Source organism: Mesoplodon densirostris, chromosome 19 (assembly GCF_025265405.1).
Source record: "Mesoplodon densirostris isolate mMesDen1 chromosome 19, mMesDen1 primary haplotype, whole genome shotgun sequence".
NCBI classification, from domain to species: domain Eukaryota; kingdom Metazoa; phylum Chordata; class Mammalia; order Artiodactyla; family Ziphiidae; genus Mesoplodon; species Mesoplodon densirostris.
The window spans coordinates 28,497,830-28,522,184 of record NC_082679.1 but is presented as its reverse complement, the minus strand read 5'-3'; the positions used below and the strand labels follow the sequence as shown (position 1 = coordinate 28,522,184).

The following is a 24,355-nucleotide window of genomic DNA, read 5'->3' as shown; positions in this document are numbered from 1 at the left end:
AACCCCAGCCTGCCCTGCCAACCTCCATCTGTCCTTTTCCTTACCAGCTCTCCCTGTGATGTGTGACCCGTCAGCATGTCTGAATCTACTTCTAACATGATCCCTAATCCTTGCACTTCTGGCCTCTTCACTGCTACTCCAGCCCAGGCCACCATCTCCGCTGAGAGCCTTCCAGCTACTCTCCAGGATTCCCGTCTTGCCGCCCACGGCACCCTCACAGCAGCTAGAGCTTTGCACAGCCTCCCCTGGTTCCCGTGGCAGAGTCTGTGCTTTGCCGCACCGTGGCCTGGAAGTGGGTCTCAGCCTCAGCAGCCTCCTCAGTGTGGCTTCCCACCCCCGCGCCATCCACCTGCCAGCGTCTGCCACTCCCTGTCACTCCCTCGGACTTGGCCCCCTGCTGTACTTTCCTCATGTCGCTTTGTGGTGGACACAAGGTCTGACTCCCCAGTGGCTGTTTCTGCTTCCTCTTCTTTTCCTGGCAAATGGGATTCCAGTTTGGATCGGGTGACAAGAAATTTGAGGGAACACACTGGTTCTCCCCAGTCCTGGAACTGGGGAGAACCAGGGGGGAACACAACTTACGCTTCTGCCCTGGAGACAAATCTTGAGGGTCCGGGATAACGGTGGCCACTTCCCTTTCCACTGCCACGGATCAGTTTAGAAAGAGCACGGGCTACAGTTCTGGCCGAGGAGACGTGAGGGGCGTTCTGTTGGGCGCTGCTACAAGCTTTCCTCACTTTTAAAAAGGGGAACAAGGAAGGGAGGGAGCTGCTCTCTGCCCTGCACCCTCCGAAGGTTTGGGTGCTCCGCGTACAAGAGGGGATTCTTGATGCTGCTGCTGCAGCCGACTTGCAGACGCTGGCCACTGCTGGCAGGCCTTGACTTCACCGTGGAGCCACTGGCACCACCATGTGTCCTGAGAGCTTAAACCTACGCCAGCTCCTCTGTTATTACGGCCCAAAGCATACGCACTATAGATATCTAAACTCACCTTTTCGCTGCTTTATCACTCCTACCTTCCCGCTCCTAAAATGTAAGCTCTGTGAGGGGAGGGGCCTGTCCCTCCATCACTATGTCCCCATCACATGGACTGGGCATTGTCTGGCACAGCTACAGCAGGTGCTTGATGAATGCTGGCTGCATTCATGCATGAGGGTCCTCCAGGGCAGGGACTCAGTCACTGTGGCTTCTGGGAGCGGCAGGGGCTCAAAAGCCTTCGCTGGATCAACAGGCAGGGAAGCCAGAAGACAGCTTCTTAAGAAACAAATTTAATACTATATACAAGGGAAAACGTACAGAAACAACAAAGGAGACGCAACAGGGCTGGAGGTGCCCATCCCAACTAGCTGCCCACGCAGAGGGCCGATGCCAGCCCCTAGCTCGCCCTCCTCCTCCTACAGTTGGAAGGGCTCCACGGGCCACCTTGCCCTGGCGGTGGGATCCACGTGGTCCTGAAGCCGGTGCCACTTCATGTGGGCATTCCGACCCTTGATCTTGCCAAACACCCTGAGGAGGCACCAGAGGACACAGGGGTCAGAGCAGGGGGAGGCGGGTAGCCCTGAGGGGGGCACCCCAGAGGGCTGAGGGCAGGCAGTGTGGGAGCATCCAGGGAAAGGGCGGTACCTCTCACACTCCCGGCAGGGAAAGAAGCCCTGGCCCTTGCTGCTCCCCGGCAGCTCAGGGGTCCGCTTCGAGCCGGTGTTTGGGCTGGAGTTGGGGATGGACTCCCTCCTGTAACTCTCAGTAGTCCTCGGTAATTCGGGGGTGGGACGGTGGCTGGGTTTCCTCCGAGGGCTACGAGTGACCTGCACAGGGGGCAGAGGTGATGAAAGGGTGCTGACCGCCCCGCCGCCCTTCTAAGGGAGAAGCAGGTGTCCAGAGCGTCCAGACGTCGCGGGGTGCACCCCCCCACCGCCAGCCAGCTTGGATGGGCACCGGGGATCCAGATCCGTGCTGAACTCCTGAAGCCCTATCCCGAGACCCTCTACCTTCGCTTCTGTCCTGTCTGCTTCACCCAGCTCTCTCTTGACCCTCTTTTCCGGCACTGGGGCTCGGCCGCAGTCAAACTTGTTCATTTTCTTCTGCATGTAGTAGAACTCGACACACTGGGCTACTGTTTTTGTCTGGACCTAGTGGAGGAAGACAGAAACCGGCTAAGGACAGTGCCTCAGGAGTAGCAGTGAGTATGGCCTTGACGCCCTAAATTCCCTCCCCATGGGGCCAGCCGCCACTTTTTGAAAGCCCTCCTGAAACGTTTCTCCCCTACGGCTTGGTATGCTCCACTGCTATGGGGGACAGAGAATCACAAAGTCCTCCTGGGGATGAAGGAGTTCAGAGAGAAGCCACCAGAGTCAACACCATCTAAGCTCTGCACACTCTGAGCAACAAGGCTGGCCCAAGAAGGCTTGTCTCCAGGAAAACGCACACACGGTACACACGAGGACGCTCACTGTGACATCATGTGGAGCCACATGTCTACCGACTGGGACTAATTAAACCAGAGTGTCCTTACGTGTTGGATACCTCATAGCCTTATGTGACAGCTAGGCAGAGCCCTCCAAAAAACTGAAGAGGAAGGAATACTTCCCAACTCAGTCCGTAAGTTCAACATTTCTCTGATACCAAAGCCAGACAAAGATATTACAAGGAAAGAAGCCTACAGACCAATGTCCCTCATGAACATAGATGAAAATTTTTAAACAAAACTTTAACGAACAGAATCCAACAATATATATATGTGTATATATATATACGTGTATATATGTGTGTATATATATATATACAAATATATATATATATATATGTATGTATATATGTATACATATATATAAAGGACAATATACCATGACTAAGTGGAGCTCATCCCAGAAACATGAGGTTGGTTTAACAATCTTAAATCAATGTAATTCATCATATTAAACTTAAAAAAGAGAAATCATATGAGCATCTTGATAGGTGCAGAAAAAGCATTTGATACAATCCAATGTCCATTCCTGATGGAAACTCTCAGCACAATAGGAATAGAAGGAACTTCTCTTCAACCTGATAAATGAGACCTACAAAATCCCTACAGCTAACGGTGGAGTGGTTTCCCCTCAAATATCATGAACAACACAAGGATTTCCACTCTCATCACTTCTACTCAATACTGTACTGGTGGTTCTAGAGTGCAAAAAGGCAAGAAAAAAAGTAAAGGCATCCAGGTTGGAAAGGAAGAAAGAAAAGTGTCTTTATTTGCAGATGATGTGACTGTCTATGTAGAAAATTCAGTGGAATCCACAAAAAAGTTACCAAAACTAGTAAGTTAGTTTGGCAACATTTCAGAACACAAGATCCATATAAAAATCAATTTTATTTCTATACATACTAGCAACAAACCATTGGAAACTGAAATAAAAAAGAACTCTATAACATCATAAAAAACACAAGTACTGGGCTTCCCTGGTGGCGCAGTGGTTGAGAGTCCGCCTGCCGATGCAAGGGACACGAGTTCGTGCAATGGTCCTGGAGGGATCCCACGTGCCATGGAGCGGTGGGGCCCGTGAGCCATGGCCGCTGGGCCTGCGCGTCCGGAGCCTGTGCTCCGCGGCGGGAGAGGCCACAATGGTGAGAGGCCCGCATACCACAAAAAAAAAAAAAAAAGAAAAAAAAAACAGAAAAAAACAAGCGCTTAGGAATAAATCTGACAAAAAGTATGCAACAACTGTACACTAAAAACTTCAAAACATTGCTGAAAAATTAAAGATTGAAATAGAGAGATATACCCTGTTCACGAGTCAGAAGACTCAATATTGTTAAGGTAACAACTCTCCCCAGTTGACGTAACGAGTCAAAAACAGTACCAATCAAGTTCCTAGCAGAAATTTTTATTTTGAAATTGTCAAGTTATTTCTAAAATTCATAGGGAATTAAAAAGGATGTAGAATACAAAAAATAACTTTGAAAAAGAATAACAAAGTTGAAGGACTAACATTTTCTAATTTCAAGACTTAGAATAAAGCTACAGTAATAAAGACAGTATGGGAATAGCTTAATAAAAGACAAACAGATCAATGGAACAGAATACAGGGTCCAGAAGTAGATGCATATATATATGGCCAACTGATATTTAACAAAGGTACAAAAGCAACTGAGTGGAGAAAGTATGGTCTTTCCAACAAAAGGTATTGGAATAAATATCCATATGCAAAAATGAACTCACCTCGCACCCCATACAAAAATAAACTTAAAATGGATCATAAATCTAGAAATAAAACCTAAAACTATAAAACCTCCAGAAGAAAACATAGGGGAAAATCTTTGTGACTTTGGGTTAGGCAAAGATTTCTTAGATACAACACGAAAAGCACAGTCTATAAAAGAGAAACTAGTAAGTTAGGCTTAAGCAAAATTTACAACTTTTCTTCAAAAGACACTGTTAGAAGACTGACAAATGGCATATTGGGAGAAAATATTTCCAAAGCATATATCTGGATAAAGGACTGGTGTTCAGAACAAAATAAGAACTCCTACAGCTCAATAAAAACACAGACACTCCAATAAAAACAGAGGCAAAAGATATGAACAGACAGCTCACCAGAGAAGGTGCACAGAGAGCAAAAAAACACAAAGATGCTCAGCATCATTAGTCATTAGGAAAATGGAGTCAGATGCGACTGTACACTCATTAGAATGGCTAAAATTAAAGAGACTTAGCATACCAAGTGTCGACGAGGGTGTGGAGCAACTGGACCTTTCATAACCTGCTGGTGGGAATGGGAAGTGGTAGAGCCACTTTGGAAAACAGTTTGGCAGTTTCTTAAAAAGTTAAACATACATCTACTATAAGTTACCCTCATTCCCCTCCTAGGTATTTATAATCCCAACCCCGTGTCCGCAAAAAAAAAAAAAAAAAAAAAAAAAAAAAAAAAAAAACAGTACATGTCCGTACAAAGACTTGTATGTAAATCTGCAGAGCAGCTTTATCTGTAGTCATCAGTAACTGGAAACCACCAACAGGTGGATGATTAAATGAACGGTGGTCCGTCCACACAGTGGTATACTCCTCAACAGTAAAGGGATGAACTATGGGTACACACGACAACATGGATGAATCTCAAAATCATTAGGTTGAGTGTAAGAAGCCAGACAAAGCAGATCACGTGCTGTATGATTATTCCATTTATATAAACCTCTAGAAAATGCAAACTAATTTAGAGTGACAGAAAGTAGACAAGAGTTGACTAGGGACCCGGGTGGCAGGAAGGAAGGGTTGCAAAGGGGCAAGAGGGAACTTTTGGGGGTGAAGAATACTCTCATTATCTCGATCATCGTGTTGGTCTTACAAGTGTATAACTATGTCAAAAACATTAAATCTCACACTTCGATTATGTGCAATTTTGCGTACATCAAGTTAAAAAAAAGAGCAAACTAATCAGCAGGATATTAAGTATATGATGTCATCCTTTTTTGAGAAAGTGCATATAGGTGTGTAAAATCCGTATGGGCAATAAATACCTGTCAGGTTATCAAATCAGAAGTAGGATTGTGGGGAGGGGTCTGGAGGGCTTTATTTTGAACATGGGATTCATTTCTCTACCGTTTCAGGTTGTTCCAAGCAATGGCATTGTAGTTGTCAACTGTTCACAGCATGAGCAGAGTATCGCCCCTGAAAGGCCCTGCAGTTCTAGCGCCTCGGCCGTGTGAAGGAGCCTTGTCTACACCAGCCTGCCATGTTCGCCTTACCATCTTGTGTATCAAGTAGAAGTCCTTCTTGTAGGCACGGAACGCCTTCTTAAAGAGCCTCTTCTCCATGGAGGTCCAGATGTCCGAACCTATTGGAGAAACAGCCAAGAGGAGGAAGGATGTTTCTCCTTCTGGGACCACAGCCACGGCTGAAGTGCAGACTCCCCTCCTTTTTCAGGCCACCGAGCGCCACTTATATGCCAAGATTTCTGCTAAGCCCCTTACTTGCTTTATCTCACACAATCCTCACAAAAACCTTAGCAGGTAGGGGCGATTACCATCCCCACTTGACAGGTGCAGCAACTTGAGGCTTCCTCTGCTTAAGAGACTTGCCAAGGGCAGGCGTGGGCCCCTGGTTGCCTGACTCCAAGGCTGGAGTGCTCAACTGGGAAACCTGAGCCCACCCCAACCTGGCACCCCCCTTCTGGCCAGGAAGAGCCCACGAGGGAACCAGTGGAAAGGGGAAGGTTGGATCCAACTAGAGAACAGCACCCACTGAGTCCCCCAGAGAGGACGGGCCCTTCTGGGAGGGCAGGTGCAGGCCCCAAGAGAACTCCGGGAGGCACGTGCAGAGCTTGCCATGGAAAGTGACTGGCTCGCAGGGGCCTCAGCCAGGCCAAAACCACGCGGGCAGCCACGCTCGTTACCTGTGTAGTGATAGTCGGCGAGAGGGTGAGTCCGTGGCTTCTGGGGTCCTCTCAGTAACAGGGTCTCCAGGGCAACCTGGAACGACAGGAGTGGTGGGCAACTCTCTGAGGGAGGGAAGGTGAGGTAGAGGCCCACCTTCATTCTTTCATCCAATCAGAAAATATGTGCAGCCCTCCCTAAAGCCACCCCTACCCCAGGGCGACTCAAAGTGTGGTCGGTCTGTGGACTGGCCACCAGCTGTGAACCACTTGGGACACATTGCCTACAGCACTAAGCGGACTGTTGAGTGCAGCTGACGTTACCTTTTTCATAGCAAGATTTACTTGATGACGAAACAGTGTGTGGACTTATTCTGGCACAAGCTCCTTATTTCTTCAGGGAGCAGCATTTGGAGTGGCACTGCCCCTGCCCTACCCCATGTTATGGTCCTCATAGCACTAATCATTATCTATCACTTTTAAAAAATGTATTTCATGTGTTCACTCTCCTAAAATGTAAGCCCTGCAAAGAGAGGGCATTTGTCTTGCTCAACAGCGTAACCCCGGTCAGGACTCGCTATGCAGTTTGCAGGACCCAGCGCAAAATGGAAACACGGGGCCCTGTGCTCAGAAACTATTAAGAATTTCAAGATGGTGGCAGCAGAGCATTAAACCAAGAATGGGCCCCTGAGCTGGCCCCAGCCTGATACCGTGACATCACCAGGTATCAGGAGGACCCAGTAAATGTGTGCTGATTACTCTGCTGAGCACCCACCACGTGCCAGCCACTGCCTCTCAGCTTGAGAAAAAGCACCATGTAGCCCTGACTCTTGGGTCTCCAACTCGGGTGACGTGACTTCCTCTCCCACTACACACAGTTGGACTTCTTCATTTTCTAAACTTCAGGATTGTGAGGAGGGTCCTTGGAGGAGGCAGAGGCATTTCTGTTGCATCAGAGGTTTGCATACACCATTTTTAATCCAAAAGTTAATGTTCAGTAAATAAACCAGATGAATGCAGGCCCTGAGTTGGTTCTGCTAGGCACCGCCTCCCCAGTGCCGCGCTGAGATGAGGTAACGCTGGAGGAACCCTGGTGCTCTGCTGTCACCCCAGAGCAATAACTGATTGAGCCCGTATGTGTGCATTTCCCCTACGTTCAAAAGGACACCACCAGTCCCAAAGCGACCAGGGAGAAGGGTGGGTGGCCAGCCTTTGGTTCTCGTGAGCTGCAAAGCCCCAAGTAGAAGGCACGTGTCTTGCGCCTAGAGCCCCTGGCCCTAAGAGACCAGGGAGCTTCCCACAGCTCCTCTGAGCCCCCGCCTCGCCTGCACCGCACCTGGATGTTGCCCTGGGCTTCATGCAGGCAGTGCAGAGCGAGCTCCAGGTTGGTGCCCCCGCCCGGCATCACGCTGGAGCAGGCCACGTTGCAGAGCTCGGTCACTGTTTCCAGCAGGCAGCCCGGCAGCGAGAAGGAGAGGAGACACAGAGGGTCAGCAAGTGCCAGAGAGGAAACCTCCCCAACAGCACAGATGGGGTGGGGGGCTCCTGTCACCATCTCCCTCACCTCTCTGTTACAAGCAGGCTGAGGGAAGGGAGCGACAAGGAGGATGGGCAGAAACCCTGCTCCTGGCACCTGCTCTGGATGGCCTGGCCAGCTACTGGGTGAGAGGAGAGGTGGGGCAAGGGACTGCAGCACAGCAAAGCAGTCCTGCGCTGAAGGCCAGCTCTGCCCACCCCACCCCCGCCTGGGGATCACTGCTTCTTGGTCAAGGTGAGAACTGGGAGGAGAAACCCCTTGGACATGGAGGAGGGCTCTCGGGAACCTGGCCCCAAAGTCTCAGTCACCCCTATCCTGCGTCTTCGGGTTGGTCATCACATCTCCCCATGGCTTCCAGACCAGAGTAGCTACATGCTCGTCACTTCCAGCCAGTGATCTGTCCTGGAGCTCTGGGATCTCAGCCTGAAACTGGCTCCCTATGTTGATGTGTCTGAAATGAGGCCACACACACGGACATAAAAGGCATAGGTGTGTGACCAAGATGGGAAATACAAGAGAGATGTGTGGTGAGCCCTGCTCAGCAGGGCTGTGGAACCCACCTCTTGGCCATCTCTCAGACACAGGGAGTGCTCATCAGCCCAGTAGACACGCACTGGTATTCCAGAGACCTCTTGAGGGATACACTTCCTTCCTTCCTCCAATTTGCTTTTTCGCCAGATTTCTGGCTTCAGGCGTTTGGGGTCTAGGACAGGGGAGGTATGTGCTGATACCTGGCATTCTTCTGTATCCAAGGGAACATCCAAGCTACAAAACAGTATCTCACTGCGCCATCACCAATTCTATCTAGAACCCCAGGGTGCTGGGCATTCTGTCTGCAGACATCCAACTATGGTATGTCTGGACAGAAGGAATATTGGGGAAACACTTGAAAAAATCCACCACTTCTCTCCTAGAGAGGTTCTGGGTCTAGACCTGACTTTCCCGTGATGAAGGCTCCCTTGGGAAAAACCTCGACACTGGAATGCAAGGAGGGTAAAAGCATCCCCACATTGCAAGGACCCTCAGGTTCTAAGTCTGTTCCAATTCACGGTTCAGTGCTGATCTTGCTGTTGTCCTTCACCACATTGATGCCAAAAGAGCCGTCCATGTGATCTGGAAAACACCCAAAGAAGAGCCTCAAGGAGACTGGCTACAACTGACCCATGAGGCCCTTTTTGCCTGCCTTTCCAGAGCAGCTAAAAGCAGGCTCTTCAAGATTGCATGGTATACACACACTACTGTATATAAAATAGATCATCAAAAAGGACCTACTGTATAGCACAGGGAACTATACTCAATACTCTGTAATAACCTATATGGGAAAAGAATCTAAAAAACAATAGATATGTGATTATGTATAACAAAATCACTTTGCTGTATACCTGAAACTAACACATTGTAAATCAACTCTAATCCAATATAAAATTGAAAATTGGAAAAAAAATATTGCATGGTATGGAGTTTCCTCAAAAATTAAAAGTAGGACTACCATATCATGCAGCAAACCCACTTCTGGGTATTCATCCAAAAGAACTGCAGTCAGGACCTCAAAAAGATATCTGAACTCCCATGTTCACTCCAGCACCATTCATAATAGCCAAGATGTGGAAACAACCTAAATGTCCACTGACAGATGAGCACATAAAGGTAATGTGACATCAACATACAATGAAATACCATTTAGCCTTAAAAAGAAATTCTGCAATATGCAACAACATGGATGACCATTGAGGACATTATACTAAGTGACATAAGCCAGTCACAGAAAGAGAAATACTGCATGACTCCACTTATATAACGTATCTAAAGTAGTTGAATTCATATTGATAGAATCAAAGAGTGGAATAGGGGTTACCAGGGGTTGGGGCAGTGGGAAATGGGAGGTTACTAATCAATGGGCATAAAGTTTCAATTAATCAAGCTCTAGAAATCTGCTGTATAACATTGTACCTATAGTCAACAATACTGTATTGCACACTTAAATCTTTGTTAAAAGGGCAGATCACAGATTAACTGTTCACATCACAATAAAATAAAATAAAAAGATTGCATGGAAGTGGGATAAGACTTCTGAAAATGTAGAGTAAGGAACTCGGCAAAACAACAGATTTACTGACAAAAATCATTGAAAAAGAAAAAAAAAGAACAGTAAGCCAAAGTCTCTGCACGTTGTCCTAAAGGCATACAGCATTTTAAGAAATACTCATTCAAGAAAACCTACTAAATCTCGGGAAGAACAGTGAGAGTCTGTGGCACTGGAGCCATGGCCCACCCCCTTACCCACCTAGCCCCCAGCTCTTTGTAACGGAAGCTCTACCCAGGTAGGTGCAGCCAAGGAGATGGGGGCTGCTTCTTCCCCTGGCTCCCATGCTTAAAGAATTAAAGCAAGATAAAATAAAAATTTGTCATCAAAGAGAAAATGCCATCAAGAGATGGAAATTAGTTTTTAAAAAGATACAAATGTGGACTTCCCTGGCGGTCCAGTGGTTAAGACTCCATGCTTCCACTGCAGGGGGCATGGGTGTGATCCCTAGTAGAGGAAGTAAGATCCTGCATGCTGTGCGATGCAGCCAAAAAAAAGAAGAACCAAATGGAAATAGTTCAGGGGTTAAAAAAGTACAATAACCAAAATAAGGCTCAACAGTAGATCTGAGCTGGCAGAAGAAACGATCAGCAAACCTGAAGATAGAACAATGGAGACTATGAAATCTGAAGAACAGAGAGAAAAAGATATAGGAAAGTGAAGAGAGCCTCAGAGAAATGTGAGATGTCATTACATGCAACAATATATATGTATTGGGAGTACCAGAAAGAGGGGAGAAAGGGACAGAATATTTAAAGTATTAATGGCTGAAAATTTCCCAACGTTGATGAAAAACAATGTGTATATCCAGCAAACTCTACAAACTCCAAGAAAGATTAAACACAAAGAGCTCTACATCCAGACATAACACAGGCAAAATGTGGAAAGCAAAAATAAAGATAAGATCTTGAAAGCAAAAAGGGAAAAACAATTTGTTACATACAAGGGCACTACAGTAAAATTAACAGCTAACTTTTTAAGAGAAACGATGTAGGTTACAAGGCAATGGGATAATATATTCAAATTACTGAAAGTAAAAAAGTGTTAACCAAGTATCTTATATTCAGCAAATTATCTTGCAAAAATGAAGGGAAAATAAAGACACTCCCAGATAAATAAAAACTGAGGATACCTGTTGCTGGCAGACCTGCCTTACAAGAAATATTAAAGGTGAAATATTATTCAGCCCGCAAAAAGGAACAAAGTACTGATACATACTGCAACTTGGATGAAACCTAAAAACATCATGCTAACTAAAAGAAGGCATTCATAAAGGACCACATACTGTATGATTCCACTCACATGAAATATGCAGAATAGCCACATCGATAGAGACAAAGTAGATTAGTCGTTACCCACGGCTGGGGATGGGGAGGATGGAAAGGAGGGACTGCTAATAAGTACAGGGCTTCTTTTGGGGATGATGAAAATTTCTGAAAACTGATGGTAGTGATGGTTGCACAGCTCTGTGAATATACTAAAAACCATTGAATTCTATACTTTAAAGGGATGAATTGTATGGTATGTGAATTATATATCCCTAATAAAAATAAATAGTAAAGAAAGTCCTTCAGATTGAAAGCAAATGACATCAGATGGTAACTTGAATCCAAACCAAAAAAAAAAAAAAGCGAAGCGCTAGTAAATATGGGTAACTATAAAAATCACTATGATTACATATTTCTTTTCTTTTTTTAATGGCCTTAAAAATAACTGCATAAAACAATATGTATTGTGGTCCTGTAACATATAGAAATATAATATATGTGACAGTAACTGCACAAGGAGCACAGCTGCATTGGAGTAAAGGAATATCACCTCAGACAGTAACTCAAATCCACAAGAATAAATGAAGAGATCAGAAATGGTAAATAAGAAGGTTAATATAACAACCTCTATAAATCATGCTTGCTTTCCTTTATCCGCTCAGTGTTTTTACACAAAATAAAATTATATAAAGCAATAAACATGACCAGTACGGTATTACTGGGTCTCTCACATATAATAGCAAAAGAGTTAGAAGGAATAGAGCTAGATAGGAGCAGTGTTTCTATATTTCACTGTTAATGAGTTATTACACATCCTAACAGATTCTGATAAGACATATATTTTAAGTCCTAGAGCAACCACTAAGAAATGACTAAGAAACAGTGAAAAATTAACGGAATTAAAATGTCACACTAGAAAATACTCACTTAATACAAAAGAAAGCAGGAAAGGAGGAACAGAGGGAGAAAAAGACATGTAACGTATAGAAAATAGAAAGCAAAATGGCAGATGTAAATCCAACCATATCAATATAACATTAAACAAGAATGGATTAAACAAACCAATCAAAAGGCAGAGTTTGTAAGACTGGATAAAAAACACATGATCCACCTAATGGTGTCTAGAGGTAACATGCTTTATTTTCAAAGACACAAATAGGCTGAAAGTAAAAGAAGAGAAAAATATATACCAAGCAAACAACAACCAAAAAAGAGAATGGAATGGCTATACTAATGTCAGGCACATTAGACTTTAAAACCAAAAATATTACTAGAGATAATGATAAAATTATTGTAATAATGACAAATGATGTCACAATCACATCCTAATGATAAAAGGTCAAGCCGTGAGGAAGATGTGACAATTACAAACATATACACACCTACAAACAGACCCCCAAAATACACCAAGCAACAAACGACAGAACTGAAGGATGAAATAAACCATTAAAAAATAATAGTTGGAGATTTCAATACTTTCAACAGTGGATAGGGCAACTAGGCAGAAGATCAACAAGGAAATTGAAACTAACTAGACAAAACAGACAAAATACAGCATTCCACCAAACATCAGTAGAATACATTCTTCTCAAATTCACATGGAACATTCTTCAAGACAGACCGGATTCTAGCCCATATAACATGCCTCAATAAATTTTAAATTTTAAAATAAATTTAAGGGAATTCCCTGGCGGTCCAGTCATTAGGACTCCACGCTTCCGCTGCAGGGGGCATGGGTTCGACCCCTGGTGGGGGAACTAAGATCCTGCAAACCGCACAGCACAGCCAAAATAAATAAATAAATAAATAAAATAAATTAAATTGAAAAAGAAACAACGTATGTACTCTGACCAAAAGAGAATTAGATTACAAATCAATAAAAGGCAGCAATTTGGAAAATTCACAAATATGTGAAAATTAAGCAACACACTCTTTAACAGTCAGTGTATTAAACAGGAAGTGGAATGATAAATTAGAAAATACTTTAGCTGAATGAATATAAAAACACAACATACTAAAACTTACAAAATGTAGCTAAAGCAATGTTCAGAAGGAAATCTATAGCTGTAAAATATCTGTATTAAAAAAGAAGAAACATCTCAAATCATTTATGGTCAACTGACTTTCCACAAAGGTAGCAAGACAGGGCTTCCCTGGTGGCGCAGTGGTTGAGAGTCTGCCTGCCGATGCAGGGGACATGGGTTCGTGCCCTGGTCTGGGAAGATCTCACATGCCGCGGAGCGGCTGGGCCCGTGAGCCATGGCTGCTGAGCCTGAGTATCCGGAGCCTGTGCTCCACAACGGGTGAGGACACAAACAGTGAGAGGCCCACGTACCACAAAACAAACAAACAAACAAACACCTCACAATGAGCTACCACTTCACACCCACTAGGATGGGTGTAATAAAAAAGACAGCTAAGAAGTGTGAGCAAGGATGTGGAGAAACTGCAACTTTCATACAATGCTGGTGGAAATTTAATATGACCCGGCCATTTTGCAAAGCAGTCTGGCAGTTCCTTAAATGGTTAGACATAGTTACCCTTTGACCCAGCAATTCCACTCTGAGTTATATACCCAAGAGAAATGAGGACTTATGTCCAACAAAAACGTACACATAAATGTTCTTAACAGCACTGTTTGCAAGAGCCAAAGGACACAAACAACCCAAATGCTCGTCAACTGATGAATGGATAAATAAAATGTTGTCTATCCAGAGAATTCAATATCATTCATCCATAAAAAGAAATGAAGCACTGATGCATACTACAACATGAACCTTGACAACATTATTCTAAGTGAACAAACTAGACACAGAATGTCACGTATTTGATGATTCCAATTACATGAAATGTCCAGAATAGGGAGACCCGTAGAAAAAGTAGGTTGGTAGACTGGTGGTTGCCCAGGGCTGAGGAGTTGGGGGCTACAGGGCCTGTGTGTCACCGCTCGTGGATATAATCTTCTGGGGTGATGAAAATGCTCTAGAATTAGATTGTGGGATGGGTGTACAATCCTACGAATACACTAAAAAATCACTGGACACTTTAAATGGGTGATTCATATGGCATGTGAATTATACCTCAATAAAGCTGTTTAAACAATTACTCGAAAGGGCAGGCAGAAGGGTGCTCAGGCTAAATGGCGTCTATTTTCTTTCTGGCTACAAAGTCATAAGCACCTAGAAGGCTGCTGGTCCCAGATGGTCCTGGGATAGTTCTGAACAGCAACGGGACCCCCAGAGCAGACCCAGGCGTAGGCCAGAGAGAATGGCTGGACCAAATTCTACAGGGGGCGGGGGTCTGGCCCCCCGCAGGCCCATCATGGGGCGATCAAGCTCACTCACCAAGCATGGCGCTGATGAGCCTGTCGGGACGGGCCCGGGCAGATGTGGAACAGAGAGTGTTGAAATACAGCCCAGAGCCCTCCCGGATGGGGCTGAGCATCGGGGGCAGTGTGTAGGGAGGTCACTGGGACAGTCCCTTCAGGAGGTGGTCCATCAGGAACACGGGCGAGCGCAGGCAGCTCTGGCGGCATCCTCCCGGGCCCGGCTCCCCAGACATGGAGGGCGGAGGAGGGATGAGCAGTGCCTTGGGCCGTGGGAGCTTCTTCCGCTTCCTGTGTTGGCTGCTCTCCTTGCTGTCTCTCTCTTCCCCGTCCTTCTCCTGTCCCTGGAGAAGAAGAGACTTCAGAACCACGGGGGTCACCTGAGGCCACCGGCCCCAAAGCTCAGACATCAAGATGGCCTGAGAGTGGGAAAGGGTACTGACCAGCCAAATGCACACCCAGCATGGCCATGCCCAGAGTCCTCAGCGCAGGAAGCCGGGCAGGGCCACCACGCCTGAGCCAGACTCCAGACCCTAAGCCGGGCGACATTTGACGCTGGGGCCTTCTCAGGCACCCACCCCCACCCCAAGGAGAGGCCCTCACTCAGACCATTTTGGAAACTCATATCCGTTGTTAAAGTGACTGGCACTTAAAGTGTGGGGGCCAGACGGATGCAACAGCATGACAAAAGGAAAACCTGTTGCCCTCAAAATGACAGCAGCTCCTGGGAGACAAACAGTGGGCTCCATGCACCCCGTACCCGAGTCCAGCATGGACTTCTCCAGGTGGGGTCTTCCAGCACAGGCTGAAGAGACGACGGCTTGAGCTTGCTACACTCTCTCTTACCTCCACGCAATCTCCCCTCCTCTCTGCCCATCTTACCCCTCCTCATCCTCCAGCTCTCAGCTGCAACGCCCCCTTCCTCGGGCAGGGTCTCTGGTGCCCTTGGGGCTCCCACAGCTCCCTCTCCCAGCCCGGCCCGTTCTGGGTCGTCAGTGTCCGGGGATGGGTCTATCTACTCCGCTGGGCTGGGAGCCCCAAGAGACGGGGGCAGGCCTGTTGTGGTCGCTGCAGTGTCCCCAGCCCTGCCCAGCACAGGGCCAGACACAAAGGAAGTTCACTGGAGGTTGAATGGATGAATGAACACGCAAATCAAGCTCTTCTGGAGTCAGGATTTGGGGGCTTTTCTCACAGCTCCCACTGGCAGCTGGAAAGCAGCTGGAAGGAAGTGCACCCACCTTGCTCCCCAGGGGATGGTTCGCTGGAGCCACTGGCACCGAAACAGGGACCACCAAAGGGGCGGCGGTCATGTTGTCCAAGGACTTCCTGCCTCCCGGGGAACTCTGCCTGTGCCCTTCTGGCCTCAGCACCTGTCTTTGTGGCTTGCAAAACTCCATGCCACACACCTACACACAGAGAAGAGCCAGCCCTTTAAGAGACACAGTACGTAGGGAGCAAGGGGCCCCTCCAGAGCAGCACAGCCCAGACTCCCGGCCCCCAGCCAGGCTCCCTGCAGGAGGACGGCTCCATCCTGAGATGAATGGCAGCTTCGCGCCCCTTCACCTGCGGCTCCTGCTTCCCTCGAGGTGACGGCCACTGGTCGCTGTGAAAACACATGTGGCTGCTCAGCCCTCTCTCTGTATAAAACTTCTGGCTGCAATTCTTGCAGACGTAAGTGCTCCTTGGCTCTGCCCAGTCTGTGGGACCACCACTGTGCTGGTTCCTGTGGGGAAGAAAGGGAGAATGGGACTCCGTCCCCAAACACTGATCCTCTGACAGACAGCTTTGGACGAACCCTAAAGAAATGGACATGATGCCCCCGATTCTCCGTGGCCTGGTGCTCACCCCTTCAGGAGTGAAGCATCCAGAGCTCGCTCACCCAGGGCCAGCACATCAAAGCCACCAGAGTTCTCCCGAGGGCCTTCTGAACTTACCAGCCACCCGCCATGTTCTCCTCCTTCATCGGGTGGGGGAGCCGGTAGATATTTCCACCCTGAAGACGAAAATACATCTGAGCCAACATATCAGAAATGAGATGCAAGAGTGAAAACTATAAGACTTGGAAGAAAACACAGGTATAATTCTTGGTGACCCTGGAGTAAGCAGTGGTTTCTTGGATGACTCCAAAACCAAACAAAAGACAGACGTATTGGACTTCATCAAAACTTACAACTTCTGTGCTTCAGAGGACATCATCAAGAAGTGAAAAGACAGAATAAGAGAAAAAAGTTGCAAATCATGTATCTGATAAGGGACTATGTATATTTCTGTATCAGTGATACATAATGAACTCTCACAGCTCAAAACTAAAATCACAACCCAATTTAAAAATGGGCAAAGGGTCTGAATAGACACTTACCCAAAGAGGATATACAAATGGCCATTAAAAGATGCTCAGGATTATTAGCCATCGGGGAAATGCAAATTAAACTATAATGAGATTATCATTTCCCACCCACTAAGGTGAACCAACTGGACAAGAACAAGTGTTGGTGAGGATGCAGAGAAACTGCAGGCCTCATACACTCTGGGTAGGGATATAAAACAGCACAGCTTTTTGGGAAACTCTGGCACTTCCTCCAATAGAATTACCCTAGAGCCCAGCAATTCCCCTCCAAGGTATTTCCCAAGAGAAATGAAAACATATGTCTAAACAATAATCTGTACACAAATGTTCATAGCACCGTTATCACAATGGCCAAGAAGGGAAAACAACCCAAATATCTATCATCTGATGAATGGATAAATAAAATGTGGTGTTTCCATACAATGCACAAGTTACCAGCGATAAAAAGGAGTGAAGTTCTGACCCGTGCTACAGCACAGAGGAACTCTGAGAACATCAGGTTAAGTGAAAGAAGCAAAAGACACAAAAGGCCACGCACCGTTAGGATTCCAGTCACATGAAGTGTCCAGAATAGGCAAATCCATGGAGACAGAAAGTAGATGCATGGTTGCCAGGGGCTGGGAGGGATGGAGAGATTGCGGGTGACAACCAACGGTGTGGGGTTTCTTTTTGCGGTGATGAAAGTGTATTGGCAAAGAGTGGCGATGCGAGCACGACCTCGTAAACAAACTAAAAACTACTGGATGGTGCACTTCAAGATGGCGAATTAGATGGCACGTGAATATTAAAGCTGTGGGAAAAAAAAAAGAGGAGGAGGTAGCTGTGGTGCGACAGGAAGGATGCTGGACCTCGGAACATCACGAAGAGACGTGGCCAAGCTCTCTGCGCCCAGGACCTCGTGGGCACGATGTGGGAGGACCCAAGCTGCTCCAAAAGGGCGGACCAGTGCCAGGCCTGCAGTAGGGGCCAAGTCGGACTTGTGGACCTGTGATTCACAACCAGAATAGACACAGCATTTCACGTACAAATATCAAGGGTAAAGGAGCTCTGCCTTTACATTCTCTGAAGAAGTGAAGGAGGCAAATCCAAAAGGAAGTGAAAGGCAGAAAGAAAGCAAATAGAAAAAGCTTAGTGAAGAAACATGATGCAAAGTGTCTCTGACAACTCTAAAGCCCTGTTCTGTTGTGTGTGTGTTGCAGGGCGGAGGGTGATGGGAGGAACCATCCCTTCTCTGGAACTTCATTCGCCCCTCTGTAAATAAACTGCATCTGAGGATTTGCTGAGGTTAAATACAGTGCCTGGACAAGTCAGAAACACGGACACAGGTAAGGACGAGACTCTGCCCCCCGCATGGTCAGGTCCCGTGAGAGGGCCCTGGTACCTGGATCCTGTTGAGTATCATCAGCTTGGACTTGTGGAGTCCCAGGGGGGATCCACTGGAGGCCCGGCCAACGACGAGAAGGAGGCCATGGCTACCTGGCTTGGAGAAGCTGCACAGCAAATATCCACTTTCACTTTCTCCTTCCGGAAGTGCTGGACCCCGGAGTTGCCAGAGAAGAGCCTGTAGCCTCCGCCCCAGGAGCAGGCCGGGCCCTCTCCACCTTTTGTGGCCCCGGAAGCCGTGCCATTCTCAGCCTGGGCCTGCTTCCCTGGGAGGTGGGCTCTGGATGGCTCCTCCCCTCCTAACTGGGTCTGATGCAGGCCCCGAGGGAGAAGATGTCCCTAGGTCCAAGGTCCCTTTCGAGGATCGCAACTGCTTGGCCAGAGAGGAGATGTCTGGGTTTCCAGGAGGATCCAGGGACGCCGCCGTGGGGGCAGGTGGAGCAGCAGCCACTTTTGGTCTTCCCTTTGGGTCCTGGCTCACGCTGCTGGGGGAGGGCTCTGTGGGTAAAGCGGGTGTGGATTTTCTCCTGCGGGCTAGGGACCCCTCTGGATCAGGGTTCATGGGGCCAGCATGGAGAGAGGCAACAGTGGGTGCCACAGGTGGGGGTTGCTGTGGCCACGGCCCCTGCAGTGACTTCAGGGCAACTTGCTTGCCGTCGGGTGTGGGAAGCTGGGAGGAGGCGGCGGCCACCTGGGTGTGGGAGAAGATCCGCTGGGACTTGGTGATCATCTGGAACACCTGCATCTGCTCGTGGCTCACCAGAGACTCCTGAGCCTTCAGGACCAGCTGCTGGAAGAGCGGTGTGGCATCCGACGGGAGGCCGCTGGACTTCTGGCCGTCCTGGGGGCCAGGCTCACCAGGGTTCTGCCACGAGAAGGAGTCGCAGTCGAACTTGCTCTTCTTGGAAGCCCAGGAGTCGTCTTCCCCGCTGGTGCTGACATATCTGGGGTCGCCCGAGGCCTCCCCCTGGGCCTTCAGGAGCGTGGGAGGGAAAGACGGCGTGTCCTCCAGACTGGTGCACTGGCTGGGTGAGGGCTCCCCAGCAGGGGAGTCGCTGCTGAGCCCGGGGCCCGGCTCGGAGCCCTCCCGGGACGGCACTGCAGAGGGCTTGTGGACGACAAACATACTGTTTCCTTTGCTCTTAGGGCAGCCCAACGGGTTTCAGAGCCACTGGAAACTGTGGCTTGATGGCTGGGAACTGGCGGGGACAGTCTGGTCATGGAACAGAGGCAGGCAGGCGGGCAGGGAGCGCCCTCGGGCCAGCCCTCCAGAGATGATGCGGGCTGGAGCAGCGGCAGCTCCGGCTCGGCTGGGTCGGGGCCGCTGTTCTCCGCTGCCCGTGAGTGGACGGCTGTGAACACGTCCGTGCCCGGCTCCTTCCGTGGGGGCCGGGGATCCTCGGGAACACCTCAGTGCCCAGGGCTCCTGGGGCCGCCGGGGTGCTGGCTGGGCCGCAGGAGGAGGACCCTGACGAGGGCAGGGAGGAACAGGCCGTGATCCTCCCTTCGCCGCTGTCTGAAGGCCCTCCCAGGGCTGGCCCGGGAGAAGGGATCTTCTGGCAGATGATGCTGCTCACGATACAGCGCATGAGGTCTCGGTTGGACAAGAGGGAGATGGGGGATGGGGCTTCCGGGGGCACCAGGGACCACAGGCTCGCGGGTGCGGGCTGGCAGGCCACCTCGTGCACACGGGGTGAGTTCCCGCAGGGCTCCTCCTCCGGAGGGGCCTCCTTGAGGATGCACAGGCCGTGCTGGACCTCGTAGTGCTGGCGCACGGAGCGGTAGTCGCTGTAGCTCTTGCTGCAGCCCTGCTCAATGCACACAAAGGGCTTGGACTTCTGGTGGGTGAGCGTGTGCCCAGTCCTGGAATCACATGAGGAGAAAGTTAGTGGGTGTCTCGGCGTGGGTCACTAACTGCAGGAACCCAGGCGTGTCCCCAGGGGGCAGCAGCATCGCAACTCAGAAACTGTGCTCAGACCCTAGGAGGAAAGACCCCTGCTACGGCCAAAGCCCTCTGGAAGGGGGAGCTCTTGCCCTCACCCCTAAGCAAACCCCTAATATGAGATTAAAAACATCAGTGGGAGTCAAGTCAGAGTTCCCCAAAGTGGGTTCCTAAGGAACACCAGGCTCCAGAGTTGCTCCCTGAGGACTTGGGCTCAGCTGGCAAATAAGTCTGGGAAAAACACTCTTTACTTCTTGGAGGTTCCTAGGAGCAAACTGAAAAGCCACAGAGCAGATAAAGAGAGATCTGTTGAACTTTCCATGTCTCTCAAACTTATTTGCCCACAAAACCATGCTTTTAAAATAGACCCTTTTAGCATCCCCGAGAAGCAGAGAACCAGAGTTCTGAGAACAAACTTAAGGAAACGCTAACTTGGGGATGATCCTTCCTTGAACAAAGGAGTCTTTGCCTTCCCACAGGAGTCCTCTAGACAGCGACCTGGGAGCCCCACAGCAACAACAACAAAAAGCCAAATGCGCCTATAATGTCTGCAAATATAAAAGAATGCAAGTATGTAGTATATTTACATCATACGTATACCTGCATTAATATATTATAAATATAAACAAATGGGTAAATCACCCTCTGGGTTCCCAACAATCCTACTCCGGATGGTTCTAATCAATTGGACCCAGTAAATAATGAAACCCTTTCCCAAACGTGGACCCTTGGCCTCCATCTGAGGGAAGCAGCAGAGAGGGCATCCGGAGACCCACTTTCTAGCCCTAACTGTTACCAGCTTGTGACAGGAGTAAATCATTTCCCATCCTTAATGGCGAGAGGGGAGAGGATACAATGAAAGCGGGATTCATCGAAGCCTCAGTAAAGGCTGGGCGAGCTGTAAACATGCAAGGGATCGTCCTCTCCCACTTACGAGTCTCTCAGTTTGAAAGTCTGTCTCTTCTCCCTCGGCAGCAAGAAAAGCTTATCATTTCTAAGACATGAAGAACAAACGGAATTCTGCTCCTCTTACACTGAGCTTGCTTTTTAAAGTCAAATTTTGAAAAAAAATCGAGTTAATAAAAGGGGGAATTGAAACAGGAAAAAAGAGAGTGAACACTGCATTGCCATGTTCTAGAAACAGGCATTTCAGAACCCCTCACGCCCTGGTGTTATCCCAACATATATTCCTCATGGAGTGCATATCTGTTCTGCTCAGACACCTACCAGGGACTCTGAAACTTTCTCTACGCAGTTAGCCCAACTCCCTCCATGACAAAATTGCCTCTGGAGTGTGTTTTTAAAGCACATGGGTCCTGTCTGCAAATCGCAGCGGCGCTCTCCTCACTGGAGTGAATCTGGAGGCTGGGGAGGGCGGGCTGTCCGGGGCAGTGTAGGCCCTGCCCCCCGCCCCCAACAAACACTGGCCGTGGGAGGAGCACAGGTCGCACACACCTGGGACACCCGACGGTGCGGGGCGGTGCAGGTGGATGGGAGGGGATGCAAAAGAACCGGGAACACGCCCAGCCCCCAGCAGCCCCCTGAACAGACATCCCGACCAGACTCCTACATACAGGTGGTCCTGACGCTTAAAGGCCTTGCTGCAGATTTTGCACACGTGTCTCCTCTCCTGGCTGTGCGTCAGGTAGTGCTTGCTGAGAGGACTGGCGCTGCTGAACACCTTCCCGCAGAGGCTGCGGTCCAGGAGTGGGTTCTGAGGGGACCTGTGCTGCCGCTTTCCTCTCCTTGTGCTCCCAGACGTGGCCCTGCCTCCTTCGTTAGCCTCTTTGGGCACCTTGAGCACGCCTAGCCCCAGGTCTAGACAGAGGGAGAAAGCACAGGTTATGACATCCGGGGACATCGGAGCCCGGGCCGAAGCACTCTACCACCCTCAGACCAACTTCAGCAGCTGAGTCCAACTCAGGGAGTTGGCCGAGAACCCCAACTTCAGCAGCTTCACTCGCAGAGAAGACCAGGCTTAGCACCAGGTGAGGGGGAGAAGGGACCCTGGTCAAGCCACACCTCCAGGGCGGCACCCAATCTTGAAGCCACACTTGGGGGTAAGGGAGGGGACAGCAACAGTCTGAGAGCTTCCAGGACAGAGTGACTCGACAGGCAGGACTTCATGACGGTAACATCAACAGCACGCTTGCAAGTGCAATCCAGAAATGCACAATGCAAAATCTTAGAAAAGTTTAAGTCCTTTCTCCCAGCCAATTCCACTCTGGTTTTTTAATTAAGGAAATTAAGACCGATCTGTACAAATTAACGGAGATCTTGCAGTGAACTGCAAGCGAGTTAACTGCAGCATTGTTTTTCCTGGTGAAATGTGAGAAACCACCTAATAACTGACACGAGGGCAGGTGGGTGACTGCATTCTGGTCTCAATGGTCTATGGCGCAGGCATTTCAGATACAACTGTAGGAGAATATCCATTGACGTGAAAGGATGTTCATGCTGTACCACTAAGTGCTGTGCCACTAACAAGAGGATTGTTGAAAAACGGAATGACCTAGTCTTTAAAAGGGAAAAATAAATTTGAATAGAAACAAACAGAATGGGATTGATTGGTAGCATCATGGATCAACTTAATTTTCCTTTCCCTATATATCTGAATTTTCCATGTTTCTCTACTCCTTGGGTAAATGAGTAGTTTTTTTTTATAATTTCATTTTTGATTTTTTTCTTTGACCCATGAGTTATTTTAGAAGAGTGTTCTTTAGTTTCCAAATACTTGAAGACTTTTTTCTCTTATTTCTTTTACTTATTTATTTATTTTTGGCTGCATTGGGTCTTCATTGCTGTGCGTGGGCTTTCTCTAGTTGCGGCGAGTGGGGGCTACTCTTCGTTGCAGTGCGCGGGCTTCTCGTTGCAGTGGCTTCTCTTGTTGCAGAGCATGGGCTCTAGGCATGCGGGCTTCAGTAGTTGTGGCTTGCGGGCGCTAGAGCGCAGGCTCACTAGTGGCGCATGGGCTTAGTTGCTCCGCGGCATGTGGGATCTTCCCGGACCAGGGCTCGAACCCGTGTCCCCTGCATTGGCAGGCAATTCTTAACCACTGTGCCACCAGGTTTTGATCCATCGCCTGGTCAAGTATCAGTGGGTTTTCCATGCCCTTGGCATAATTATTACTCGTGGAATATTTGCTCTCAAATGCATGTATAGATTACACACTCGTGTCCTGGATTGCCATCCCGGAAAGCATTTAAGAAACATCAGGTTCGGGACTTCCTTGGTGGTGCAGTGGTTGGGAGTCTGCCTGCCGATGCAGGGCCCTGGTCTGGGAAGATCCCACATGTCGCAGAGCAACTAGGCCCGTGAGCCACAACTACTGAGCCTGGGCGTCTGGAGCTTGTGCTCCGCAACGAGAGGCCGTGACGGTGAGAGGTCCGCGCACCGCGATGAAGAGTGGCCCCCGCTCGCCGCAACTAAAGAAAGCAATCGCACAGAAACGAAGGCCCAACACAGCAAAACAACAACAACAAGAAAAAGTTAAAGGGCATTAAAAACAAACCAACCAGATATATGTGGGTAGGCATTTTCCATCCCAGTTACAGAATGAGAAAACTGAGACTCAAACAGGGAAAATGACTTGCCCAAGGTGGCAAAGGAAGGAAGAAGAGCCAGGCTGTAGATTCTGGTTCATCTGATGCCAGAGTCCTTTCCCCAACCACAGTGCCCGCACCGCTTCCAACTCAACTTCCTCCTCTGCTCCTCCTCCCTCCCCGTCTTTTCAGATGGACTGAACTGAAACCTGGCCCTTCTGTGAAGCCTCCTGACACCAGCGTTTGCCCTGCTCCCCTAGCCAGTCCCTCCGAAGGCAGCACACAGTTACAGACACAATCACGCCTTTAAGCCATCAATCCTCTGAGGTGTCCCTCTTCCTCCTCTCAGTTATTAATAGCATCTACTCAGTTGCTCAAACCCCAGCCTGCCCTGCCAACCTCCATCTGTCCTTTTCCTTACCAGCTCTCCCTGTGATGTGTGACCCGTCAGCATGTCTGAATCTACTTCTAATATGATCCCTAATCCTTGCGCTTCTGGCCTCTTCACTGCTACTCCAGCCCAGGCCACCATCTCCGCTGAGAGCCTTCCAGCTACTCTCCAGGATTCCCGTCTTGCT

At 48.6% G+C, this 24,355-nt stretch overlaps 1 pseudogene; it reads right to left on the bottom strand.

Moving 5' to 3' along the window:
* Positions 1 to 223: 223 nt before the first annotated feature.
* On the bottom strand, positions 224 to 24,309 carry LOC132479651 (zinc finger protein 541-like; annotated as a pseudogene).
* Positions 24,310 to 24,355: the final 46 nt, after the last annotated feature.